Genomic DNA, 5,361 nt, shown 5'->3' on the forward strand with positions numbered 1-5,361 from the left:
TTAGTATAATTTTATTCTTCGTTTACTTTGGCTCCTGATTTTTGAAAAACTCAAACACTATTAGATAATTAAACAAAAGTTATAAAAATAATAAAAAATATATATTTTTTTCACAGAATAAGTAAAAGATTTTAAAATCGAAGGAATTAATTTTGATTCTTTTAGACCTTAAATAGATAAATAGATAATTTAAATAAATATATGACTTTTTTACTTTTTTTTTAATTTTACAAATTTATAAATTTTAAATATTTTAAAAAAGTAAAATATAATTAATAATTTTAAATTGTCGTGAATCGTTCGTAACTGACAGTGCTAAATCGTAAATCTTTATCTTTGAAGGTTCAAATTATGGTTAAGAATGAGATTTTGTGAATCATCGATTTTAAATTGTGGTCGAATATTCTATGCTAAAAAAATTACGGTAGATGACCAAATTTAGAACATTGCTCATCCAAATCCATATTGGTGAACTTAATCTATTTATTTAGTCTTTTAAATATCATATTACCGCCGTAGCCACACCCCGGGGCTTTGCATTTGTATTCATATAAAGAAAGATGACCCCAATTCGATTGAGTTGGGCACTCTGCAGTTGGTGCGTATCTCTCCGTTGGTCCCGGTCAGCACGTCGATGCTGCCCATCCTCACTATCGCCGCCGAAAATCTACTCTTGAAGACGGCTGAGTTGAGCGCGAACAGGGTCACCTGCGCCGCTGCCGCCGGCTTCGACACCAGCGTCTGGTCCGACGTGAACAGCCCCCTGTGCCTCAAGATGCCCTGGTAGTAGCTGTTGTCGAACCCGAGCTCGCTCGGCGGGTCCATCGGCACCTCGGTGTTGCTCTCCGCCGTCGGGCATTGCTGCTGCAGCTGAGCCGCGTACGCCGGGTCCAGCGTCGGGTCGACTCCGGAGCTGCTGCTGAAGTTATACAGCCTGCTGATGAAGGCAGGGCAGTGAGCGACGCCAATGGTGTGGGCTCCTGACCAAACATATACAAAATTACTTACTCAAACAATTTAATATTAATTCTTCAAATTAAATCATACAATTATTAGCGACTAATCAATACCTGAGAGGGTGATCATCTCGGATTGGGTGACCCTTTCCCGGCGAAGACTTCAGTGAGTTGACCGAGTCGGAGATCGGGAGTAGGGAGCTCCGACATGCTCTCGCTTGCCCTCGAAATTCTCCCGTCTCTTCTTCCAGCAGGAACATCGTAGAAAGGTCCTCCATACTGCAATCGCACATTACATTACATTAATCCTTTACTCTCCAAAAATATATATACATTTAAACATCAATAGATTGTTCGAGCTAGCAAATGCTTTAATTATATATACTTACGTGTGCAACGCTGTCTCGGGCAATGAAAGCGATAATGTCCGCGCAGGAGACGACGCCGGGGCAGGCAGCTTCCAGTCTGGCCTTTGCATTATCGACGACTTGGAATGCTTCTTCCTCGATGGTTTGGTTTATCTCGGCGTCCTTCTCCGCCGTGTTCCCGTTCGCAGAAGCGATGAGAACCGATCCATCGCAGCCCTGCTCCGTCAATTGATATGATCAGAAACTTAAGTAACATTCAGACACGGCAACGTTACGAAGCTTCGATCGATATGCAATCGATATACTGACTCTGACAAAGCAGTCGTGGAAATGCATCCGGAGAAGGTCAGCGCCGATGTCGTCAGTCTGCTGGACAGCGTCATTGAAGGTTTGCCTGATGAGGGTTTCGGTGGTAGGGCAGGTTTGGGAGTAAAAGCTCACTCTGAGCTGAGCTGCTACTGCAGCGCTCATCAGGCAGAGAACCATGCAGGAATAAACAGCTACGGAAGCTAACGCCGCCATTGTTGATCTCCCACAAGGAGCCATTATTGCTTCTCTGAGCCAATGGGTGGCAAGGTGGAAGCTAAGGAAGCGAGCCCCTATTTATAGGAATCGTGGTGTGCACTGATTAACTTTGCGGCAGCCCTCCAATGAAGGGTATAGAGATTAAGGTGGTGATGGCTTGGTTGATGGACAACTGCCAGCCACATTACGCTGCTTCGTGACTTGTTCCGGGACGTCTCCGAAGGACACGAGTAATGAGTTGTTATTTAAGTAACAGAGTTGACATTGGAGGCATAACTGAATTAATATTTGAATGGTAGGACAAGTTCAATATGGATGCCTGTAAAATTTATTTTCTTGAGATTTACGCCCTCTCACATAGGAGATTATTTGGTATAGTTATTTACTCTCTTCATCTCATTACGAGGTTAACTTTAAAAATCGTTCGATATTTAACTCCACTTCTGCGCCGATGAAAAAAAAATTGCTCGGGTCAACGTTATCAACTTGACTGCGGCATTATCACTTTTGCTGCAGTGTTGTTCCCGGACGTAACTCTTCGAGACAATTAATTGGCTAGTGGAAAAACTGTTCCCGAGGAATTGGAATTTAGATTTTATTTTATTTACTTAAATCTAAAATTAGTAGAATATGATAATGGATTTATTTTTGTCGGATTTTATCTATATTCTCGGCTCCTGGATGTTCATGCCTAATAAATTAATCATGAGTGTTGGCGTTGAGGATTGTGCATGGGTTTAACTAGTCAAATTAAGAAGATAGCCTCAATCGAACCACGTGCTGAAAAGTCAACGATGTAACGAATTAAATCTTAGTCATAAACGTCGGCTCTATAATTTAATATTATTTATATTATAATTATATAATATGCACAAAATTAATATTTAAAGTATTAAGTGGAAATTTAGGGTTTAGGGTTTAGAAAATTTACTATCTTATTGGACATTGATGAAGAAGTTTTATCACATGATTGGTTTGATTCGTATAGATCGACATGTATCGGCGTCAGTAGTTATCCCGGCTAGACATCTTCAATGTTTAAATCATCATAAGTATTATGAAACATAAAACAATAACAATAAAAGAGAAAGGGTAGAGAGACTAGATGATCATACCATTAACTTTAGAAGTTATAAAGCCTTTTCATCTCAAATCCTAATGGAATATTAGATCGTATATGGATCATGAATATGAATTTGATTGGACTCAAGTTAGGCTCATATGAGCACACCCAAAACCCATTGGCTCTATATTTATTTAATATTTTATAAAAATGATTATGGGTAAGGTGGACTAATTAATACAATTCTAGATTATATGTTAGGTTCCATTTTATGCTAAGCCAGACACAACTTGAGTTGCCTAGAGCTTATGGGTCGAACTCTCTCGATCCAACTTGTCAGATTTACCTGTTCCTGTTTAGGTAGAGTTAGAGACAACCCAAACTCATAAAGTTATATGATACAAGTATAGGATTGCCCCGGTTTATACCTCTGTCTTAATTCATGCGGCTTAATTAACACTAATTTTGACGTGCTTTGTCTCAAGTCAGAAAAAAATAACTAAAGTGGTAACTTTTTTGGAACGACTTTCTCTCTAATAATTCGCAAACCCTAGCAGTCATTAATTTTAATAAATTCACAAGCAACTAACTATAAGCCTACCTTTCTTGATTAGTTCATGCCCCTGTAAACGACGATTGGATCCATTCTCTCCATGCATGCACATGTCAAGCTCTGATTCTTTTCTGTTGTAAAAGGTGAATTCGTCGTCCCAACAGTCTCACACGATTGATCCATTTGTGAAGCTAGGTAAATTGAAAAATTACAGTTAACATGACGAAGAAGATATTATTTCGGCTTCATCGAAATTCAAACTTTTATCCTCTTCTATTATTCTTATTCCATCATCATCAACTCAGTTATGTTCCCGGACTACATAAAATTGACTCGATCTAATGGGGCAGTTGTCCATCGCACCTCACCACGTACGTTAAACCTAGGTATAAGCTAAGCCCACTCTTCCTTTCCTTTATGGGCCCTATCTGGACTTTCCATTGTTGATAATTGAAAGTTATTATGGAGTATCATTAGTTACCCTATATGTCAATCAAATGGTACGTTATCGAACGATGTACTCATTTAAGACTCCTCTATTGCAAAATCTGAATCCGATCGAAATTTAAATGGTTGCGGGCTTAGCGGATCTTACTTGTGCCTGCAAATTTGAGTCCAATCATAATCTAAACAGACACGTGTTTAATGGACTTATTTGCATTGAGAATCCGTCCCAATCATGACTCCTAGTTATTCATGCTACCTTCTTATAAATGTTTGCCCTTTGATCTCCTTCAGAGTTTAGAGTTCAGATCCACACCCAAGAGCATCGTTTATTCTTCCTCGTACCGAGGTAATGTCCTTCCTCGTATAATGGTCAGCTGTAGTTTTTCGATTTACCTTTTCACAGATGATCATGAGATCGACCGTGTGGAGCCGCTGGAGTGGCAGATTTCATCTTTTTACTGAAGTTTATTTTTTCCCGTCCATCCGTCTTCTCCTTCTTTCAAATAGATGAACCCTAGCTGTTCTCTTTCACAACTCTTTGGCCAGCCTCCAACCCTCATCTTTCCCTCAACAATTGTTTGTCTTCCTCACCTAGTAAGCATTCTACTTTCATCTTCATGCTCCTAATTGTCCTCATGGCCTCATCTTCCCATCTGAAAACTAAGAACCCTTCTGCCTCTCCTACCTGGTTTGAAATCACTGAAATCAAACTAAACTTGACTCATTCCTTAGCCGTCCACAGCAATGAGTACACCGCTGAGCAAATCAAGTTGATGCTTCATAAGCCTCCTGATCGCCCTCAACATCCCACTTCTTAAACTGTTACTTTCTTTGTTGGTCAGTTTGAAGGGAACTTTGCCTTCCTATTCCTCCTATCTATACTCGTAGTATTTTCTTCTTCAAAATCCCTCTCAATCAACTTGCTCACTGTTAAAACAAAGGAGAAAAGAATAGAGAATAATTATTTCTGGATGATCTTATTATTATAGTCAAAAGCTTGTTTATACAAGTTATTTTTATGGCGCGCCTAATTAAGTACGATGCTGTGGATAATATTTTATATTTTGTATTTAATATATACTGTTAAAAAAGTATTATTAACAGCGCGCATAAATATAGGCTGTTAATAGATTTATATTATTTTAATTCATTAAAATCTTAAATAAAACCCTAAACACCATAAACCTATTTCACAGGTAAGATTTTTGGCCGTCAATTTGACCAAAGGTGGGATTTTTAGAAGAAGACAGGAGAGGAGGTGAGGTTCAAGGGGTGATGGGGAACGTGACGTCGTCGGTGGCGGCGCGGTTTGCGTTTTGCCGCCGGAGCCAGTCACTTACGAGGTGTTCCGGGAGGGGGGCAGTGCCAGCGGGGAGGGGAGGTTGCGCCTATCGGGGCTGTCGCCGGAGAAGCGGAACGTGGAGGTGCACGTGGTGGAGACCAAGGCCA

General features: G+C 40.0%; 1 pseudogene; it reads right to left on the bottom strand.

Annotated features, from left to right (window-relative positions):
• Positions 1–525: 525 nt before the first annotated feature.
• On the bottom strand, positions 526–1,879 carry LOC141818153 (peroxidase 5-like; annotated as a pseudogene).
• Positions 1,880–5,361: the final 3,482 nt, after the last annotated feature.

The sequence above is a fragment of the Curcuma longa genome, unplaced genomic scaffold, assembly GCF_044706935.1.
Source record: "Curcuma longa cultivar G26 ecotype Majalengka, Jawa Barat unplaced genomic scaffold, ITB_CL_G26_1.1 contig_23534, whole genome shotgun sequence".
NCBI classification, from domain to species: Eukaryota; Viridiplantae; Streptophyta; class Magnoliopsida; order Zingiberales; family Zingiberaceae; genus Curcuma; species Curcuma longa.